At 38.5% G+C, this 23,814-nt stretch overlaps 1 protein-coding gene across 7 annotated transcripts in view; it reads left to right on the top strand.

Moving 5' to 3' along the window:
* The window catches only part of METAP1D (methionyl aminopeptidase type 1D, mitochondrial), an 85,820-nt gene that overhangs the window by 37,084 nt on the left and 24,922 nt on the right, over positions 1–23,814 (top strand). Inside the window, exon 1 of one of the 7 annotated variants that reach the window (XM_080799807.1) lies at positions 8,797–8,867. The exons of 5 other annotated variants lie outside the window; for them this stretch is intronic. The gene's annotated coding sequence lies outside the window, so the exon portion shown is untranslated. Of the gene's footprint in view, positions 1–8,796; positions 8,956–23,814 lie in introns of those variants that run through there. One more of the 7 variants, XM_080799808.1, reaches the window with a different exon arrangement.

Here is a 23,814-nt window from a genome sequence, read left to right as displayed (position 1 = left end):
GGTTAGGCTTTTAAAGTGTTCCCAGTGAACCCATAGCTGCCTACTAAAACACTGATATCAAAAGCAGTAAGGCTTTCTTGCATTCACATCTTAGTCTCATTTTCACAATGTGTAGTAATCTTTAAAATGTGTCCTAGTGCCTACAACATTTATTTCCATTTCTGAGACATGTTTATCTTTTTTTTCTTTTTCTTTTTTTATTAACATATAATGTATTATTAGCCCCAGGGGTACGGGTCTGTGAATCATCAGGCTTACACACTTCACAGCACTCACCACAGCACATACCCTCCCCAATGTCCATAATGTCCATAACCCAATCACCCTATCTCTACCACCCCCTCCCCCCCCCAACCCTCAGTTTGTTTCCTGGGATTAAGAATCTCTTATGGTTTGTCTCCCTCCCGATCCCATCTTGTTTCTGTTTTTCCTTCCCTACCCCCAAACCCCCTGCCCTGCCTCTCAAATTCCTCATATCAGAGAGATCATATGATAATTGTCTTTCTCTGATTGATTTATTTCATCTGAGACATGTTCATCTTAATGACTAGATGAGCACACAATTGAGTGAACGGTTTCTGGCTCTGTAATGAAACCACAGTTGCAGGCAGGGTGACCTGGCCTAAGTTCAAGTGAGTCAGAGCCACCAATTCTGTACCTGCATCCCATCCTGGGGCAGAGGAGATGACTTCTTAATCCTTGTATTTATCTATTTTGTCCTGAAAGCAAGCATGAGATTTCTGGATTGGGGTAGACAATTTTACTCATAGCAATAAGTGGTTACTTACATCCCAGTGTTCTCCTTCCAAGCAATGTGAAGAATGCCGAGATCATTCCAGGGTTCATTCCTTCACTCAACAAACATACTGATTGTCAGCTCTCTGCCTGGCACAGAGCCAGCACTGGGGTAGCTATAAACACTAGAGAACTCCCAACCTGACACACAGAACTGCGTATCTCTGAGTCTAGGGTTAGTCGTCAGATGTCATCTTGTACTTACAGATAATATATATGGGTGGGTATGTATGGATGTGTATGTGTATATATGTATATTTGATTTTATATATGTAATTTTGTACATATATAGGCACATATATATGTGTGTATTTGATTTTTCCTTCCGACTTATATTATGCTTTTCAAAAAGTCAGTTTCTTCCCTTTTAATTTATCTGCATATGTCATTTGTGCTAAGTTTGCATGATGTTTTCTCATTTCCAGCTTTTCAGGTAGTGAATGAAGTAATGTATTTTATGCCCACCGTGGATAGTTTGCGTATGTGGATTGAGCCTGAACCGGCTTAAGATTCTCTCTCTCCCTTCCCCCTTCCCTGTGCTTGCACACCCTCTCCCTCCCTCTAAAACAAACAAACAAACAAACAAACAAAACTGAAGCCATGATGATAAATCAGTTTCTTAGGGGTGAAGAGGGAAGGACTGAGGTTGTTTTTAAATGCCTATTATAGATACAAATTCACTTCAATAATTTAAGAACGTTAAAAACATTTTCTAACTTGATTCTTGATTTTCTCATAAACTTACCATGATTGGTATTTACTTCAGTCATGTATTTATTGTTAAAGGAGCTCTATAAGCCATTCTTCATCTTCTGAAGACAGCACAGCCTGAACAAAGACGGAAAATAGAAGAATAAGAATTCAACAGAAAGTGTGTGGTCAAACCATAATAAACCAGGAGAAGCTCAGTAAACTCTACAGAGAATGTGTCACCCTTAAAAGTATAGTTTACTGGGGTGCCTGGCTGGCTCAGTTGGAAGAGCATGTGACCTTTTTTTGTTGTTGTTGTTAAGAGTGCGTGGGGTGGGGTGTGGGGGGTGGGAAGTGGAGGGTGGGGACAGAAGGGGCAGAGGGAGAAGGAGAAAATCTTAAGCAGGCTCCACACCCAGTATGGGGCCTGATGCGGGGCTCAGTCTCACGACCACAAGATCATAACCTGAACTGAAGAGTCGGGCACTTAACCGACGGGGCAATCCAGGCACTCGGAGCATACAGCTCTTGATATCAGGGTCATGAGTGTGAGCCCCACATTGGGTGGAGAGATTGCTGAAATAAAAACTTAAAAATAAATAAACAGAAGTACAGTTTACTGTTGCCAATAATTGTAAATGTACTCATTTATTCACTTTTAAAATATATTTAAGTTTTGTGGAAAATATACCTAAAAATCCTTGAGCTGTAAAAACTCCACAACTTCTTTTAGATCCTGCCCATTTGTAAAATCTTAAGCACAGACTTGCATAGGAGAAGCTGTCTATATTACAGTAAAGCAGTGATGGGGTTGATGTTTTCTGGTTTCAGAGTCTGCTATAGTATGGGCATTTATGGCAAACATTTTCCAAAATAGCAAGTGAATGAAAAAACGATAGCCCACAGAAATAACCTCTTCAAACTCATAAACCCCAACTTAGTTCATTATTAAGCCTACATTAAAAAAAACAAACAAACATATTGCAGAGATGGAAATGGGCTAAAGCAGGCAAAAAGTAAGGGGATCTAAAGATGTGTGACACGACATTACTGTCACATTATAGGAGACATATCCTAGGCAAAACCCATCTGCATTCTTAACCCATGAACCCTGGCCCCAGCCTTCAGCATTCCCAGTTCAAATCCTTAATATGCTTCTGGTTTTGTAATAAAGTCATAAGCAGTAGTAATCTACTCATCAATTACCCTTCTGTCTTTTATCTTAAATTGGAGACACTGAAGTAACGTTGTTAGCAAGAAATATTGTTGTTTTTTTTTAAGATTTTATTTATTTATTTGACGGACAGAGATCACAAGTAGGCAGAGAGGCAGGCAGAGAGAGAGGAAGGGAAGCAGGCTCCCTGCTGAGCAGAGAGCCCGTTGCGGGGCTCGATCCCAGGACGCTGGGATCATGACCTGAGCCGAAGGCAGAGGCTTTAACCCACTGAGCCACCCAGGCGCCCCAGAAATATTGTTTCTTAATAAAACCTTTCATTTATCTTTCTCTTGTATTTAAAAATGAAAATATCCCTATATTTTCCCTATATCCTGGCAGGCTCAGTCAGCAGAGCATGTGACTCTTGATCTTGGGGTTGTGAGTTTGAGCCCCATGTTGGGTGTAGCAAAATCTTCAAAAAAATTAAAATAAAAAAAAAATAGAAATGAAAATATGTTTAACTTCTCCAAATATTTAATTATATGTGATCCATTTGTTAAGAGATGTCTTAATTCCACAGTCACACACCCACATATATGTGTATGTATATATATGTATATGTCATATCAAAAAAGTCTTCCTCTTGCTTAGTGTCAAGAAGTTGTTTTAAGAAGTAAATACTGGGGCGCCTGGGTGGCTCAGTGGGTTAAAGCCGCTGCCTTCGGCTCAGGTCATGATCCCAGTGTCCTGGGATCGAGCCCTGAGCCCCGCATTCCGGCTCTCTGCTCAGCAGGGAGCCTGCTTCCTCCCTTCTCTCTGCCTGCCTCTCTGCCTACTTGTGATCTGTCTGTCAAATAAATAAATAAAATCTTAAAAAAAAAAAAAAAGAAGTAAATACTGAGTGACAGCTTAGAAATATTTTATCTTAAGGGCTTACCATTTTCAAAAATTTGTAATTTAGAAATATTTCACTGGAAGGAGAGGCAAAGACATTGATAGTCCTCTCTTCCTTCCCTAGAGCTTCATATTTATGAAACAGATTATTAACAAAGGTGAAGGTAAAATAATTGGAAGGTCCACTGGCCCCCAAATATCTCTCTTGCACACTGTTTGGAACCTGAAATTTCCAGCTATTAGAATCATTCCTTTGAATTAAGGGGATTTCGCCCATAAAGCCTTAGTTTAATAGGGGTTATCTTTCCTGTGTTTTGCTAAGGATGGATTATAAGGAATGAGTTGGTATGTTTTTAATAGTTTTGGTGAAGAGGTAGAGGGGAGTGTAAGGGTTCTTGGTGGGAGATAAGGGAGACACTCACCAACCAAGAGGACTTTAGGCTGTGGGAGAGGCAAAGCCCCTACTTCAAATGTCTACTTAGGCAGGAGCCATATTTAAAACTGATAGTACTGTAGTCATCTAAGTTGTAGAATGGATATAAATAGACTATGTCATTCACGAATGCTTCTGTCTCTTTTGAACATAATGCCAGTATGTGTGCAGAATAACTTGGCACCTTCACTTCCTCCACAGTCTAGAAGTAGAGTCCAGAAAACAGCCGAGTTGAATTCTCAGATGGGTTTTTGGCAAGAACACAAGGTGGCTTTATACAGTTTGTCTCCGATCTTTTTCACTGAGTGTCTAAAAGAAAAGGGAGGATTTGTGGACTCGATTAAAACAAGGAAGTAACCCAGTGACTTAAAGAGGCAACTTGTGGAATTTGAGTCCTCAAATAAAAGCCCTCCCTCCTTGACTTTTCAGCCATGGGAATAACCAGTTGCTTCATTGTGTGTTTTGTCAAAGTGCCTCAGCCATTTGGCCGGCCTGATGGTTACCTGCTGCCTCTTTTTCTAGCCTCTGTGTCCTTTGTTGTTGCCCGGCTGGTCAAACATATGTACTGGGGCCCTAGGGCACCAAGCATGCCCTCGGGGAGCTAAGTGCTGCCAGATGTGGGGAGCAAGGGTTGATTCACATGGCCATAATTTCCAATAGCTAATTTTACCTGTTTTCTTTTGGTTTTGGGTTTCTTTCCTAAAGAAAATCCATTTGGAATTGGGTTTTACCCCCCTTTAAATTGCAGTCTTGTTAAACTCTAATCTTCCAGCCCCACCCACCTCCAAAATGAAAGTGTGAGAAGGATGGAGAAGATATATATGTGATATTAAGCCTAGGTGATTACTTTATGATAAGAATAAGTAAAATATTTCTGTTTTACTGGACTCTAACCAGTATTTTGACTTCAAAGGGAAGTGAAGTTTCCTTGACATAATCTTTCATATAGAAACCACTTACATAGAAGTATATAAATTTTCCACCTGAATGTTTTATTTTAATTTTTTAAATGATTTTATTTATTTATTTGACAGAGAGAGAGATTGAGAGAGAACACAAGCAGGGGGAGCATCAGGCAGAGGGAGAGGGAGAACCAGGCTTCCCCACTGAGCAGGGAGCCCGATGCAGGGCTTGATCCCAGGGCCCTGGGATCATGACCTTAGCCAAAGGCAGACGCTTAGCCAACTGAGCCACCCAGGCGCCCCTACATCTGAATGTTTTAGATAGAAATTTTATCTAATTTCTGATTAAGAACTATGAATTTGGTTGTTCAAAACTCTAGGTTTTTACTAGCTAATTCTTGAAAACTGGTTAAGTAAAGGGAAAGAATCAAGTCTTTAGCTTGATTTCATGTATGAACTGAACCTGAGGTTGACCAACTACTTTGATGAAAGAAAGGTTTTCTGTATAGAGGTATTCTTGCCAATGAAAGAAGAAGGACTGATAAAATATCACCACTTGGCAAACCCCTAATGAGTTAATGCATCGAGGCACTGACCATAAATGGCTGTCAACATCACAAAAAGAGAAAGCTGTCAGAGCACACCACCAACCCATTAAATACTCTTACCAAAAAACCTGAACTTGAATTAAAATGCATTCCTAGTTTTAATATCAGTTGATAGGAAATATAAGATACAGGGAAACATGTTAAATGACACCACTGAGGTACAACTAGTGAATTCCAGAATGTGGAGGTGCTAGGAACAAAGAAATTCTTTTCCTTAACAAATAAATTGCGTGGAGGAAAAAAAAAGAGAGAGAGAGAGAGGAATTGATTAAAACACACATAAGAGGGGTGCCTGGGTGGCTCAGTGGGTTAAGCCTCTGTCTTCGGCTCAGGTCACGATCTTGGGGTCCTGGGATCGAGCCCCATGTTGGGCTCCCTGCTTAGCAGGGATTCCCCCTCTCTCTCTGCCTGCCTCTCTGCCCAGTTGTGATCTCTCTCTGTGAAATAAATAAATAAAATATCTTTTTAAAAAAACACACACACATAAGAGACATGTCAATCAAATGGATGGGTAGACCTTATTTGGATCTTATCTATCTATTTATTTATTTATTTATAGATTTATTTATTAGTGAGAGCACAAGCAAGCACAAGCAAGCACGCAGAGGGGCAAAGGGAGAGGGAGAGAGAAACTCCAGCAGACTCTTCCCTGAACTCATCGCTGAGCTCAGAACCCAACACAGGGGTCAATCCCAGGACCCCAAGGTCATGACCTAAATGGAAACTGAAGAGTCAGTCACTTAACCAACTGAGCCACTCCAAGGCCCCTGGATCCTATTTTAACAAAACCATTTGTTTAATCTAAAAAATTATATATATAATTTTATACATATTTGTATGTAATACATATATAATTGTCATATAAATATGCCAAAAGGAGACTACCTGAAGACTATCTAAATATTTGATGATATTAAGGAATTACTTAGGAATTACTTAAGGAATTACTAAGGAATTAGGTCTGATAAGATTATATTCTTAAATCATTAAAGAGACTTTTCATCATTTAGATACACATTCTTAAGTATTTGAGATGAAATGATATAATGTCTGGGATTGGCTTCCAGATAATTCTGTGGGAAGGGAGAATGGTTATAGATAAAATGAGATCAGCATGAGTGGATAATTGTTAAAGCTGGATAATGGGTATATGGGAGTTTGTTATACTAATGTCTACTTTTGTGGGTGTTTGAAATTTCTGTAAATAAGAACTTTAAAAAAAAATTGGCTTAGGTTTGAAACCCACATTTGTCACTTTAAATTTTTGTGATCTTGGGCAAATCCCTGAAGCTCCATGAGTCTCAGGGGGTTTTGCCTGTAAACTAAGTATATCTTCCCAGTTTACCGTTACACATGTTGTTACACCATATTAAATATGTATGAAGTTACTTTGCAAATTGCTACAACATGTCAGCTGTGTTATTATTGTTGTTATTATACAGCTTTTGAAAGGATAGTTTTCCTGCTAGGAGAATTTGTAGCTTTTTCTGCTTCAGCAAGTAGTATAGTTGTCCCATGTGCATTATATCAATTAAAAAGCTCTGGAATAAGAATATAGTTACATGGTCATCAAGGGTATTTATTAACTAGTTTGAAGTAATAGAGTAATTACAAGAATTCATTTGAAAAATTTTCAAATATAAATTTCTCATAGCCTAGTCAATTTAATAGCATAGACAACTATGCTACTAATTTTTTCACTAAATAGTAAAAATTATTGCAGATTTTTAATTTTCCTTGATTAAAAATCTGCTTGAATTTCACGTATTAATAAATATTTCAAATTACTTGCATTATAATATACAGAAACCTGATTGTTACAATGTTTTCCCTCCTTTTGTTTGTTTTCTAGTTCTGACTTTATTTATTCTGTTTCTCCCTTTCTTCCTTCCTTATTTTTCTGCCTTCTTCCCTCCTGTCCTTCTAGCACTTTATTGTGAAGTATAATGCATAGGGGAGAAACATGGGTAAAACAAATGTACAATTTAATAAGTGGTTATAAAGCAGACACCTATGTAACTACTTGCCAGTTAAAAAAAAAAAAAATCAAACATTGGCTACACCCCAGAAGAACTCTGAATGCTTTTTCCAGCTCAAATCTCTTCCATCTCTTAGGTAATCACACTCTTGACCTTAATAATATTCACTTCCTTGCTTTCATTTATAGTTTTACCCCCATGTAAAATTCCTTAACAGTATAACTCAGTTTTGCCTGATTTTGAACTTTCTGTAAATAGACTCATACAGTAGGTGTACTTTTTGGTGTGTCTGACTTCTTTGACTTACTTTACAGTTTAAAAATCCATCCATATTGTTGTCTGTAACTGTAGTTCATTCATTTTGGTTGTTGTATAATCTTTTCATTTTACAAAATTGTCATAATTTATCCATTTATTGTTGATGGACATTTTAGTTATTTGCACTTTTTTCCATTACAGACATTCTTGTGCATGTCTTTTGGTGCACCTCAGTATGCATTTCTATTGTGTATATATCTAGGAGTGAACCAGCAACTTCATAGACAAACAGTTTTCCAAGGTGGTTATACCAATCAGCACTTTCTCCGGTAGAATGTGTTTCTGTTGCTCCACATTCTCATCTCTACTTGCATTTTCTTTTAAAATGCTTTCTTTTAAAATATTATTAGTAAAAACAACATAGGTAAAATAAGTTCACTGTTTATTACACATATGTACTTGTAATTTAAACATCTGAGTTTTGTTTGAGGAGTGTGTACGTGGGGCAGGGGTGTGTAGGAGTATTCAGAGTACCTAAACTCCTTCTTGTTATTAATGTCTACTTGCTAAATTACACCCTCCTTCCTAACTACTACTCTGAAGACCAGAAAAAAAATAATACAGCCTCTGAAAAGGAAAGAGGTGCCCCTGGCTGGCTCAGTTAGTAGAGCATGCAACTCTTGATCTCCGGGTCATGAGTTCAAGCTCCATGATGGGCCTTAGAGCTTACTTTAAAAAAAGAGCATTTTTGTAACTTTTCATTCGTGTGATATTATAAACCTATATTGAGTGATAACTTATTGATTGCTATGGGCCAGGCGCTGTACTAATAAGTACTAATAAGTACTTAAGACATAAGAACTTACTTAATCCTTATAACGGTTTTTCCCATTTTTTTAACAAATGAAGAAACCGAGGCACAGAATGGTAAAGTAACTTGCTGAAAGTTGAGAGGTGGTGAATCTTAGAACTGGAACTGAAGCTAGACAGCTCAGTTCCCCTGGCTCTGATTTAGAAACAATTATTAACTAGACCTCCTGCCCCTATTGGTGAACTTTGGATACAGTGACATAGTCCCCCAGTACCACCATGTTTCACTGTCAGGGTGGCTGTCCTGAGGCTTGAGGTGTTCATTCTGGGACTGAGGAATAGGTAAGGGCATTGATTGAACTTCTTGTTTCCTTTCACTTGCTCTAGAAGTTGGAAGCTGACGCAACATGAGAATCCTGACCTTGTGCAGGTACAGACTTTATGGGAAGGGATGACACTTGGCCTTCTCTTTTCTCTAGTGTTTTCAGGGCCACTCAAGCCTCCGTCCGCTTTCTGGCTGGGGCTTGAATGGGAGGTAGGAGGCAGTAGAGTAGACTGTTTACTTTCCCTAATTGTCCACCAACGGGAAACACATCATTCTTGAGAAAAACTGCTTTGTAAATGGCAGCAACATTCCCAGGCTAGCTCAGAAAACCCATAATGTAGCTAAAATAGTAGGTGCCTTGCAACTGAATTGTTTCTAGCTTTTTGTTTTCATTGCAGATGTGTAGTATTTCAGTTACATTAGAGGCAAAGGGATAGCCTGGGAACTTAGCCCCATGGTTTATGTAGGAAAGTGCTTCCCAAACAGCAAAGACCACATATTTATCTTGATGTAGAACTAACTTTATCCATAGTATAGATCGACTACCTGAATACTGTGCTTCAAGAAAACTGTACAATATGCATTTTTAATAGTAAAGTGAAAATCATCTCTAATAAGACAGGGAATCATTTTCTATGGACACACTGTCACTGGGACAAAATTTTAATTAGCTAAAATGGCTTAAAAATTCTAGACATACAAAAAAACGCATCTGTTTTCCATTTGTCTTACGTGGACTTTTATTTACCAACCTACTTAAGACGTTGAGAAATATTCATGTAGCTTCCTGAGCCACTTGTAGATCTTCAGACTTGTGTGGCAAAAGGAATGATAATTAATAATCTGCTTCAGGCTACAGGCTAGAATAATTCAAAAGGAAATGTGCATTACTAATACAGCAGAGCTCATAAATTCTCAGTGTCAGTTTGCCACTTGTGGCTGAAAATTGCAGTCAGGCTGGTTGGCTAGAGGCAAAATTACTAGAGTTACATAATATTTATGAGGTCTAAAGTTAGCAATCACCAAACCCAAATATTGCTAGTCTTTCAGATTACTCAGTGAATTCAGCATCATCTAGTCATGGCAGTGGAGTTGAGAGCAGGGTGGATTTGGTAATGATGAAACAATAGTTATAAGTCTATATTCTGTCCGTGTCAGTCCCCTGCTACCCCCTTTACAGGATTTTATAGCCTTCTTATCTTATATATTATCTCCACACTACTTACCCCACACCATCGTGCAAAAATCTTGCTGCCTAAGATTTTATAAGGCAAAGGTGGGAAAAGAACTCCCCTCATTCTACAGTGTTTCTCCACCATTTCCAGCATTGAACTGCCATGAAGACCTCCTGCCTGTCTGTACATTATCACCATGGCCAAGCCCAAACATGTTTTAGATCCCCGCCAGCACCCACCATCACATTGTACTCAGAAACAATTAAGTGTCCAGGCTTGTGCTCTAGGGTACTTTAAGGAGTTTGACTTGCACAGTGTGTGAGCAGCTAAAAGTCTGGACCCCAGGATGACTCCCAAGAAGCACATGTGGTTGTGAAATGCAAATGAGACATGTGTGAATGACTGTGTGGCTCCACCATCAAGAAGCAGTAAGTTCCGAGCTTATGGCCCAGGAGCAACTGCAGGTCAATGCTCATTTTAAATGCTTGTTTTTTTCACATATAAACAGCATCTAGATTTTAAAATAATCCATTTGCTCTACCTCTTAGAATTCTCTAGGAAAGATAAAGTTTTGTTTTGTTTTTTTAGTGCTGGTTCAAATACTTTTTAAACTTTTTATTACTGAAAATTTCAGATATAGGGAAAAGCATTTAATAAGCCCCATACTGTTACCTGTGGATCAGATACTTTAAATGGAAAAAAATTAGTCTTTTTTTTTTTTCTGTTATCTATATAGCATCATGATTTTCCAAACTCATAGGTGGAGTTGGAAGTAGTATTCTGAAACTCATGAAAGACAATAATCAGGAGAACATTTGATTTAAGGGAGCGATAGAGGATTCTCCCCCTCTTACTCCTCTTCTGCAACTTTAAGACATAATTACTCTTCTCAGGGGGAAGTCAAACTAAATACGAGAGGATCCTAGGAACTAGAGCTACACAGAATCCTTGTTCGGAAGGCTGGCAGATCCATTTTAAATTTATTTTTGTTTAAAGTCCCTGGTTCTCGGGGCGCCTGGGTGGCTCTGTCTTTAAGCATCTGCCTTCGACAACTCAGGTCATGATCCTAGGGTCCTGGGATCGAGCCCCGCTTCAGGGTCCCTGCTCAGTGGGAAGCCTGCTTCTCCCTCCCCCACTACCCTTGCTTGTGTTCCCTCTCTCAGCTGTGTGTCTCTCTGTCAAATAAAGAAAATCTTTTTAAAATTAAAAAAAAAAAAAAAGTTCCTGGTTCTCTTTCACTGTTAGAAGACCGGGGAAAGTTTAGTAATTGTGCCGTTGCTTGATGGATTCAGGTCCTTGTGTACTTGTGGGCGCAGTTATAGTTACATAAGGGCTAAATCAAGACGGGACCAGAGCACTAAAAAGATTTTTGGTCGCTCCAAACCAACCCAAACATGTAATCCAAAGCAAAAGCAAGACAAAGCTATAAAATTAGATAAATAAGTATGGATAAATAATTCTAAAAAAGCTCTATTTTTCCCCTCTCCTCCCTGCCATGATCAGGTCATTGCTTTTTGGGGGAAATATTTTAAATCAAACCCTTCCAAAAAAATCTGTCCCTTTTTTTTTTTTTTTGGATGTCTGTAGTTTACTGGCACTTCTAGCCCCTGTCAGCCTACCCAGTCTAGCACTTCATATTTGAGAAGAGGGAGGGCAATTTGGGGGAAAGATAAAGTAAGAGAGGTGAATTGGCAACTATGGAAAGAAAAGTCTAGTTAACCGATCAGGCACAACTTGCTTCTTTCTAATGGAATAGGTTTGTGAGTCTGTATGTATGACTTTTTAAAATGTTAAGGAGCATAAACATATGACACTGAAGTATTTCAATTTTTTAAACAAGTTTTTAAAAGAAAAATACATTCAATTATTATATGAAAACAAATTACTGTCCTGTATTTATGCAGAAAATACAATGGGAAAAATTCCATTTATAATAGCAAACAAGAATATAAAATACCTAGGACTAAACAAATAATAACAATATATATAGGACCTGTGTGAAAAAAAAATTAGATGTCCACCGAGGGATGTTTGAAAAGACACAGTACCTATAAAGACATCTCTCTCTCTCTTTTTTTAAGATTTTTAAATTATTATATTATTATTTTTTAAAGAGTTTATTTATTTATTTGACAGAGAGAGACACACAGAGAGAGAGGGAACACAAGCAGGGGGAGTGGGAGAGGCAGATGGAGAAGCAGACTTCCTGCTAAGCAGGGAGCCTGATATGGGGCTCGATCCCAGGACCGCAGGATCATGACCTGAGCTGAAGGCAGAGGCTTACCGACTCAGCCACCCAGGCGCCCCTAAGATTTTTTATTTATTTGAGAGAAGGAGAGAGCGAGTGAGAGCATGAGCAGAGGGGAGGGTGAAGCAGACACCCCGCTGAGCAGGGAGCCTAACATGGGGCTGGATCCCAGGACGCTGGGATCATGACCTGAACTGAGCCACCCCTTGAAGATATCTCTTGAATAAGGCAACTAAGTATTTTAGAGTCATATTCTCCCTAAGTTCTCCATAAATTCTCCACAAATTCAATGTAAACCCCAGTTGTGAGGCCAAAAACACTTTAAACAAGGTTGAAATGCAAATGGCAAACTGAAAAAAAACTGAAACAATAGAGTACACAAATGTTTAATGTTTCTAATTAACAGAACACTCTTAAAAATAAGTCAAGTAAAAAACAACCCGAGATGCCTAAATAGAGATTTCATAAAAAACATCAATACATAAATAAAGAGATCTTCAACCTTAGTAGAATCTGAAAAAAGTACATAAAAGCAAGATAATCATTTTTGGTTTATCAAACTGACAAAAGATTTTAACATTAGTAATATTGGTGAGAGTGTAGGAAAACTGGCACCATTGGGAATATAAATCACTATTATGTGGAGAGCAGTGCTGAAAATGGCAGAATTCTGCATATGTTTTTTTAAGATTTTATTTATTTATTTGACAGAGAGAGAGAGCACAACAGGGGGGTGGCAGAGGGAGAGGGAGAAGCAGACTCCCCACTGAACAGGGAGCCCAATGCGGGGCTCGATCCTAGGACCCTGGGCTCATGACCTGAACCAAAGGCAAATGCTTAACCAACTGAGCCACCCAGGTGCCCCTGAATTCTACATATTTCTTTTTTTTTTAAATTAATTTATTTATTTGACAGACAGAGATCACAAGTAGGTGGAGAGGCAGGCAGAGAGAGAGGGAGAGGGGGAGAAGCAGCCTCCCCGCTGAGCAGAGAGCCCGATGCGGGACTCGATCCCTGGACTCTGGGATCATGACCTGAGCCGAAGGCAGCGGCTTAACCCACTGAGCCACCCAGGCGCCCCTACATATTTCTTAACCTAAGAATTCTACAAGGATCTTAAGCTAAAAAGAATAATTGGTCAAATGTGCAACTGTATTTGTAAAAAGTATATTATGGAAGGAAAAAAAACACTTATCTAAATGCTTATCATTGGTTAAATAAAGTGCTATGTTACCCATCCCTATAAAGGTACGCTAGAAAACAATAAAACAACCCAAGAGGCATAAAAAGAGTCGTGTAGGTATGTATTTTTTGGCAAAGACGGGTATCTTCCATATATCATGGAGAGAAGTTAATTGCTTTCAAAACAGCAGCTTTGGGGCACCTGGGTGGCTCAGTCAGTTAAGTGGCTAACTCTTGACTTCAGCTCATGTCATGATCTTGAGGTCATGAGATTGAGCCCCGCATTGGGCTCTGCCCCTGCTCTAGGTGTGGAACCTGCTTTGGATTCTCTCTTTCCTCTCCTCTTGCCCCTCCCTCTGCTCCTGCACACACTCTCTCTCTCCAAAAAAAAAAAAAAAAAAAAAAAAGGCAAAAAGCAGCTTAACAAAACTCCATACACAAACTGAATACTTATAAAATATGATAAATTAATATAAAATATATTAGTGGATACTTAGAGAAATGTTCTGAAGTGTATTGGCCAAATGTTAACAGCAATCATTTGAGAAAGCTTTTAACTGTTTCTTGCTTTTTTAGTATTATAAAAATACTTAATATCACACATGTGCCATTTTTATAATAAAACTGAACAAAACGTGGGCTCTCCGTGGACCCTGGCTCATTCTGTGTGGTTTCGGGAGAGGGCAGAGCACATCCACTCAACAGAATGACCTTTGAGAAGTGGATTCAGAATGCAAAAGTTAGTGCTAGACGCCGTCTTCTTCACAGCCGCCAAAGACCCACTGAAGAGCTTTGGTTGCGAAGATTGTTACGTCCCTCCCGTACTTGTTATTAGAAAGCACTTGATTCATATGGAACAAAGTGGTAGGATGAGTGTCCAGAACAGTATCTGGCACACTGAATAGCCAGGTAGACTAAGTCATCCCTTGGTCAGACACAAGGCAAAGGTCGGTCATGACAATGAAAGGGAAAGAGGGCTGTGGAGTTGCTGTTGGTGAGGTTACACCGTTGTTTTCTGTGTTGTTGTTTTTTTTTAAAGATTTTATTTATTTATTTGACAGAGAGCACAAGTAGGCAGAGAGGCAGGCAGAGAGAGAGAGGAGGAAGCAGGCTCCCCACTGAGCAGAGAGCCTGATGCGGGGCTCGATCCCAGGACCCTGAGATCATGATCTGAGCCGAAGGCAGAGGCTTAACCCACCGAGCCACCCAGGTGCCCCGTTTTCCGTGTTTCTTACGAGGTTCTTGTGACTCATAGAAGGGCTGGAGCAAGACGATTTGCAGCTATTCCTTAAAGCTGGTTCTGCTTTTCTTTTTTTCTCCTCTTCACTTCCTAGGAGCCATCAGCAGGTGAAGACAGGATTGTTGTCCACAGTGAGCACAGTGAGGCCTGTGCCCTCATTTGTGCTGGTGTATATATTTTTATAGACACCATACTCCCGACCCTACCCTTAGGCCCAGTCTCATTTGCAGCTGGGCTTCCCAAATTTTATTTTCTTCCCAAATGAAAAAGTTTTCACAGATTTCCATCTAATGCCTTAAAAAAAAAAAAATTACAGTTTGGTGTCTCAGAAATCCGTCCCTGTGGGTGTTCACTTGGATTCTGAAAGTAGAGCTACGTCTTGAAGTGGTTTCTGAATAAATAATGAAACATGTGTTCCAAGTCTGTAACTCTTCCTTTTGCTTAACTACATCCTAGATAACCCACCAATGGTAAGTGTCATTTGTGTGAATAGATTCTCTAGTTTTAGTTTTCAAGGCCTTCCCCCCCCCTTTTTTTAAAATTCTGGCTGTCTGAATGATGAATGTGACTAGGAAAATACTGTTGACCCATTTAAATCATGTCAAACAACATCCATTGCTCATCTACATAATGAAATACACACTGAACATTATATCCTGAGTGTGGGAGCCAGTGGACTACAAAATAATGGTTTACTCGTGTAGCTTATAAAATAAAATATAAGACATTATGACTAACTATAGCATTAAATGTTAAACTCTCCCAATGGTAACCATCAGTGAAAATCACCTGTAAACCGAAACAGCTAATAACATTTCTGCTTTAGTGGTTAATTAGAGGAAGTGGGGGTGGTTGCATGCAACAGTGTGAGTTTAAGAAAAGTCTTTATGTCAAAGCATGTTTTAATGTTATTTGACTGTTATGAGATTTGTTGTATATAATTGAATTTTTTCAATTGTTAATCAGTGGTTGTGAAAATAACAGTTTGGTGAAAAATTAAAAAAAATTGTTTGACATTTTTATCAGAGTTTCGTTAAATTGGTCCCTGAATAATTTTAAAGGCCGCTAATTTATAGTTGAAACTATTTTGATCAATGATCAGATAACAAAGATAAGCTTTGACTGCTTTTGAAATATTTAAACTTTGTAAGGACATCGTTTGCACACTTTAAATAAATGCAGATTTTAAAGGCATTGAATTTAGGCTATCATGTTTCCATGGTTACACCTTTCCAAGTTATTTTGTGTACCATGTAAATAGGTCTGTGAGTCACTGATAATTATTTGTTTTTTTGTTTGTTTGGTTAGTAATTCTGTGTTTAGCTGAATTTAATACAGTTCACATGGCTTGCTTTGGTTTATGTATATTTTGGGGTTTGTGATTGACAGTGATTGAGCATTTCTTATGGAGTGCTTGCCTTTTTTGTCATAAATGATGTATGTTGGTGGTGCTTGACATGTAAATAAGTTCTGTATCACTGTTTAATAAACAGGAATTTTTATGCAAAGAAGACTTCTTGGTACATTTAAACAATGAGGTTTTGTGAGCTCTAAAATATCTCTGTTAAATAGTTGCACACTGAAACAAATATGATTCTTACAGCCTTTAGGTTCCTGAATTTACCAAGGACAACGTAGCCATGGATAAGCACAAGATGGACTGAACACAATTTAGTAACAGAATAAAGATAGCATTCTGCTCTCTTTTTTAAAAGATTATTTATTTATTTTAAATATTTTTTGTTTTATTTGCGAGAGGTGAGTGAGTGAGAGAGCAAGAGAGAGAACATGAGCAGGAGGTGAGGCAGAGGGAGAAGGAGAAGCAGGCTCCCCGCTGAGCAGGGAGCCCCATGCAGGGCTGGATTACAGGACCCCAGTATTGTGTTTTTTTTTTTAATAATTTTATTTATTTATTTGACAGAGGAAAGATCATAAGTAGGCAGAGAGGCAGGCAGAGAGAGAGAGAGGAGGAAGCAGGCTCCCTGCTGCGCAGAGAACCCGATGTGGGGCTCGATCCCAGGACCCTGAGATCATGACCTGAGCCGAAGGCAGAGGCTTTAACCCACTGAGCCACCCAGGCGCCCCAGGACCCCAGTATTGTAACTTGAGCTGAAGGTAGATGTTTAACTGACTGAGCCACCCAGTTGCCTCTTATTTATTTATTTTAGAGAGAGAGCACGCATGTGTGCATGTGCACGAATGGTGGTGAGGGGCAGAGGGAGAGAATCTCAAGCAGTCTCGCCACTGAGCTAGGAGACTGATGCAAGGGTGATTTCACAACCCTGAGATCATGACCTGAGCCACAAGAGTTGGCTGCTTAACCTGACTGAACCAGTCAAGCTCCCCCATTCTACTTTAATTCTTAAAATTGCTTGTGATAATGAGCTTTACAGGGAATGTCTTCACTGCTAAGTGGAATCTTTCTAGAACATGACTCCTCCTATCTCACCTTTTGCACAGATATGAAAACTGTTTCATGTACTAATGTGTTTGGAAGGATATGATTCTTGAGAAAAGGTGGGGTCTTTTATGCCTCTGAATGGAAGAAGAGATTTTCCTTAGATTTCACCTTTAGCCATCAGCATTCTGGCAAGGCCTTACCAAGAACTCTGAGAAAAATGTCAAAACTAGGCTGTGCATAATTCATCCTACTGCGTTTGAGTCTTCTTTTAATACGCTACAATCATGAGGGGCGCCTGGGTGGCTCAGTCGTTAAGCGTCTGCCTTCAGCTCAGGTAATGATCCCAGGTTCCTGGGGTCAAGCTCCATGTTAGGCTCTCTGCTCAGCGGGGAGTCTGCTTCTCCCTCTCCTCCTCCTCCCCTCTCTCGCTGTGACTCTCTCTGTCAAATAAACAAAATCTTTTAAAAAAATACACTACAATGATAAGATGCTATCCACTTTGTAAAGTGTTAATACATCTGCAGTCTCATTTGATGGTCAGCGTGGTCCTGGGATGAAGGCAGGAGAGGCCCAGTGTTTTAGGTAGCATGTCTGGGACTCAACCTAGAATCTCATAAATTCTTTGTGAATTAGCCAAAGCACATTTTGAAATTCAGGCTGGTTTCGACCTACTGATTAGTCCATTTTAAAAGTTTTGTTTTTTTTTTTAAGATTTTATTTATTTATTTGATAGAGAGTGAGAGAGAGAATGACAGGGGAGAGGGTCAGAGGGAGAAGCAGACTCCTCATGGAGCTGGGAGCCCGATGTGGGACTCGATCCCGGGGTTCTGGGATCGTGACCTGAGCCGAAGGCAGTTGCCCAACCAACTGAGCCACCCAGGTGCCCCTGATTAGTCCATTTTAGAGTGACCTCCCTTCATCATACAACCAAGATCGTAATTACAATTTATCAAGTGCTTACCCTGTGTCACTTTCCATACCTCATGTCATACAAATATCCTGGCACCCCTATGAGGAAGGTATTATTATTCCTGTTAACAGATGAGGAAACTAAGGCTTGTCTAAGTGAACCAACTATTGTGTAGAGAAGGAAAACCAATTTAAGCAAAAACTCAAGTAAATATGATCCAATGGTGCATTCACAAGCCAAATGTAAAGTGTTTTAAATGCCACACCATTTCCTTCTTTCTACCTTCAAATTTGCTATATTTTATTTAGACATTTTAGGGTTGCTTTTCTTTTGTAACACTCTACTAAGAGTATAGTTCAAGAAGTGTTCAATACACCTCACATTAGACAGTAAACATGTTTCAAATATTGTACACATCAAATTTTAAAATTTATTTTAATATTGTGGTTATATTGAAGACTTTGGTCTAAAAATGAGATGACAAAAAAATGAATAAAAATGAAATGATGGATATATCATTCCACCAAGTATGACTAATCTTGGTCTGCTGAAGTTTTCAAGTAATATTGCATTGTGAGACATGAGAAGCAGCCTGCTTCATACAGAGAGAGTACACGTTTTGTTAGGGGTGATGTGATAGTTTTGATTTTTTTTTTAAAGATTTTATTTACTTAGAGAGAGAGAGAGAAGAAGCGAGTGAGCTGGGGGAGGAGCAGAGGGAGAAGGAGAAGCAGGTTCTCCACTGATCAGTGAACCAGATGTGGGGCTCGATCCCAGGACCCCAGGATCATGACCTGAGCCTAAGGCAGATGCTTAACCAACTTAGCCACCCAGGGCCCCATTTTTAATCTTTAGTACACAAAATAATGGTTTTATAGTTGAGCATCCATTAAAAAAAAAAAAAAAAAAAAAGATGGGTCAGTTTGTAAGTAGACTTCTGTGGTAGTCCCTTTTTTTTTTTTTTTAAAGATTTTATTTATGTATTTGACAGACAGAGATTACAAGTAGGCAGAGAGGCAGGCAGAGAGAGAGAGGTGGAAGCAGGCTCCCTGCTGAGCAGAGAGCCCAATGCGGGGCTCGATCCCAGGACCCTGGGATCACGACCTGAGCCAAAGGCAGAGGCTTAACCCACTGAGCCACCCAGGCGCCCCTTAAGTTCATACTATTTTAATACATTGCACTTTTTGCATTAATGCCTGAAGCTATGGAGTGATGATTCGCGTGGTTAACTAAGTCCATATAGTTTAATTGAATATAAAATTATTTATGGCAACATAAATACATCAGTCCAAAAAACTACTTTTAGATAATTTGGAACTTTTTCTTTTACTTCAGAGGCTACTGTTTATTTTCTCTTTATTTTTCTTGTGAAAATAACCCCTTGATGAGTGATCTTGGCTCCTATTGTCTTAAATCAACGTAATCTCAGCTGCAGAAGGTTAGAAATATATTGTTTTCCTGGAGCTTTAGCTTCCTCATTTTGGGGTGTGATTACTGACCTCCCTACCTACCTTACACTCCTATTGCCGTGTTGCAGAGCAGAAACAAAACTCCCACATGTGTCAAAATACCAATGGAAGAATTTATATTTAAATGTTTTCTTTTTATTTCATGTCTTTCACTTGGAATTGTACAGTGAAAACATTCTCAGAAAAATATTATGATCTAAGAGCTTTTTTTGTGTGTATTGATACTGCAGTTTTGGTCAAAGCACTGAGCTATTTTATACCAATTGTTTGCATAAATGACTTTAAGTGGTTCATTAAAGGAGAGAAAGAAATACATCCAACAATGTAACTAGAGCATGTTGCATATAGAATTCAGGTGACATTGTTGTGGGATGAAGCCTAAAATTACACTCTTTTCAAATGCTTTAATACAATTGAAAAATATTCATGTTAAAGCCATGCCTTTGATCACAAACCATAAGTCCCACTGTCTTCTTTTATCCAAATAACCAATATTTTATCCAAATAACTAACAACCGTTTTACATGACAGTGGTATTTATGGAGGATTTTTTTAAATTAAAGAATGACTTTCTTACTATATCATTTTTTAAAAACTCATATTTATTTTTATATGAACTTTCTCCAAAGTTGAATTCCATGTATGATTTCTGTGAAATTGTTCTTTCTGATTCTTATTTATGTGCTTTAATATAAAATTTTTATGGTTCCTCTTCTTTAGCCAGTGTGTGGTAATAGGAATACTTCTTTTGAGAAATTCTGGAAGGTTGAAGTTTGCCAGATGTTCTGTGCTAACCTAAAAGTGTGCTTTCTCTGGGCATCAGGACTGTGTGAATTTCTTTCCTGCTCCTTTGATGGAATGAACATTTGCTTTTGGTTCATTTTGGTGGTGGTGTACTGCTACTCTAATCAGAGTTTGCCTTTTATTCTGTATTTAAACGTTATCACGGCATCCAGAAAATCTGGCAAAGAAAATGATATTTTGATGACATTTTCCACAGGGCTCAACTAGAATGAATTATTACATTTTAACCACAGCCCTAATAAACAGCTCCTTTATTTCCCCTGGAAAGACACAATATTTCTTTGTCCAAGAAGTTGCCTGAGTATATGTATTGTTGAAGTGCTAAAAAGCTGCTTTCTCTAAACTTTAACTGAGAGACAATGGGATTTTCTAAGCATACACTATTGCAGTGTGACTCAATATTTTATGATTATAGAAATGGATTTAGGTTTTAAATTCTGAAGAAAACATTTTTAACCCTAAATGGAGAAATTTCACACAACAGCCCCATTTCCTATTACACATCAGTCATTTCTTTGTAACTTCTATTTATCCATCAAATGATCTGCTTTCAGTTTTAGATTTTGAGTTCTTAAACAGTAATCTTTGACTCCCCTCCCCCACCTATGGTTGGGCCAGCCTAAAGGATTTTTGTCCCAGTCCCACAAACATAAGTCTTTTTATTAACTAGGTTTTGTTTATTGACATGTGTTTCTAGAGTAGGTTAGGGTGTTTTTGTCTCCCAAGAAGAGGAGAATGCTTTTTGTTTAAATCACAGATACCTGGGTGCTGGTAGTATACATTGATGGATAATCACAAATTATCTGATTGGCTTTTGTAAAAAAAGAAGAGGCAGTATTTTCCTAACCCCATTTCTGAGCTTGTCATTGTCATTATACTCTATCATTTGCTGTTGCTAAATTTTTAAAAAGGAGGAGGGATGTAGCGTGGAACCAACTTCCTGATGTAGCCTTGGGGAAGGTCATGTTTTGCCGTGACCTGGGCATCATTCTTGAATGTTGTTATTATTGGAAGAGGGTGCCCTCAGGCCACTGCCCTTCCTTTCCCCAGAAGTGGTCTGACCAAGGCGGACTTTCCAGCTCATCTTCTCTAGAATCAGGACTCCCAAGCTTTGGTTTATGGCCCGATGAAGAGTTCTGACATCCATAGGCTAGTATCGGTGAAGACGACCATCTCACCTTCATATAACTTCATATAACTACTTTGTTTTATTGGCAGTGGTGGCCTGATTCTGTTTTACTCTGAGTACCATAAAGTCTCAGAGCAATAGCAAATTTAGAGCCTTAAGCAACTAGGACAGATGTTTATGTTGCAGCATAAAGTGACTTGTGATTTTTTTTTCACCTAAACTATTTTACACATTTCTTTTTTATTTCTGTAGAATCTTTGTTACTGTTTTAGCAGTCGGAACTGTGAATAACTTCAAGGCTAACACTACTGGATGTCAAGTAGAATCTTTCTTTCAGACAAGTGTTTATGCCAATCTATTTTAGACTTGACTTTATGCTTTGTTTTGAGCATTAAGGAAAAGAACCTGTTTTCCCAAACCTGCATAACCGTGCCTGTATCCTCTTTAGAAATGTTGTTTAATAAGCGCTGTTGCTTTATCATCCAGAGGCTACTGCCAAATGCTCTTAATTAGGTAAGAAGAAAAAGGGAAAAAAAAGTGTTTTTTACGGATTTGTAAAACATCCACTCTTCTTGTCGTGGTATCTTAGCGTGAAATCCAGGAAGCAATGGTGTATGGTGTCCATATCCATGATTTCCTGAATTGGAGAAAAAGTGTGGAAAGCATCTGGGGAAAAGGAGGCTCTCTACCAGCTTGTTTCCTGTAAGCTCAATTGGAAGACCTTGTCTGTGCAAATAGATTTCAAAATAGAGCCTGCCCTTTGACTGTCTCCATAATTACATGGCTCACTCTGTATTTTATTTGGCAGCCAGAGCAGTTAACCCCTGGAAGGAAGGGGCTGATGGCATGGCCAGCTTGGATTCCCCGACATGTCCGTGGGAATGAATAAACCACTGTTTGGAGAAGCCCATAGCTAAAAACACACCAAAAGTCTTCAGCAGAACTGAAACTTTTCAAAAACAAGTTTAATAATGTTCATTATGATTGGTTTAGAAACTTACTTTGTCCTTATTGTGTAAATTGTAGAGAAGTATTAATTGTTAAAAAAAAAATTGGGGAGCTGGGGGAGTTCCTATTGCTTTGATGTAATCAACATCTGTCAACAGAATGAATTTGCTTTTGTTTAATTTCAAGGGCCCTTGTCCTCTAGCTTTGCCCAATCAGTATCTGCTGCAGCCTGGGGCATTCCCTGAGCTGATTTTCTTTTTTTCTTCAACCAATGCACAGGTTATTTCTTGTGAAATGTGAGCTTCTCGTCTGCTTGATAGTCTCCTTGAAATGTGAAGGAACCCTCAATCTTTCTCATTTACTTTTGAAACAGGTACATCTTAGTCCTAGATTATAAAAATCAATGGGAGATATATCAAGTAATGCAGAGTGTTTAATTTTCCTTTCACAACATTTGTGCAAGTTATCAAACCTATCAAGTAGACAGTGTTTTGGGTCAAGAAATATAAGGCATGGATGCATTTGCAGTGTTCCCTTTTGGACTTGAAGCACACAGTGCTATAAGAGCCTGTGCTCCTACTCTAGGTAATTGGTTGGAGTTCATGAAGTGTGATCTTTCTGTGGCTCTAAATCAGCACCTCGAAAATGTATTTCTATGGCACAGTCCCTTTTGAGCCTACTGTAGGAAGCAATGTTTCTAAACAGTTTAAAATACCTCAGTTTGCTGTCACAAAGTTAAGTTACCTCTTTTTTTAAGTTAATGCACTATTTAAGCAAATCATTTGGTTTATAATTAAAATTATCAATGACTGTAAGAGCCATATTTGAAAATGAATTAGCAAAACATTGTTTTCTCTCTTAGTAATCATAAATCATTTAAATCTGGCACACATTCCCTCCTTCATCCAAAATAATTGCCTCCATTTGTAAAATCAATTAGATGCTGATATGCTATAAATAATAGTTTTGTTACTAGACTTTGGCATTTGATCATTATGAAAAAAATATTCAGTAAGACATTTTACAGAGTATCTTTTAAATTACCTATTATCTCTGGTTGACATTAACTAATGTAAAGTAGTACAGGCTACTTTATTGTGTTGTTTTCTACCCAGATATCTAATACCTCTGAAATGTAAACATAACCGAGGATTTGATGCCTGACGCAGGGTAGAAGTGCTTCCCTGGAAACATACAATAGAAAAATATAGGTGTTGGTAGACCACACTTGAGTACAAATATGCTTTTTAAGCTTTATAATCGCTTAAAATAATAAGCATTTTAAATGTCTCTTTGAAAGTTCATTCAGGCCTCTTCCTTAAAAATACTTGTTGGCCAAAAGAAAACTTACGTTTCAAGGATAAATCAGCTTAATTAAGGGTCATTAGTAGAGGTGCACAGAAAAACCCAGGGCTCAGTGGGTGAAATGGAAGCATTTCATTATGTGGTATAGAATGC

Source organism: Martes martes (assembly GCF_963455335.1).
Source record: "Martes martes genome assembly, chromosome: 3".
NCBI lineage: Eukaryota > Metazoa > Chordata > Mammalia > Carnivora > Mustelidae > Martes > Martes martes.
Note: the sequence above shows the minus strand (reverse complement) of the source record. Positions and strands in the feature narration are given on the sequence as shown.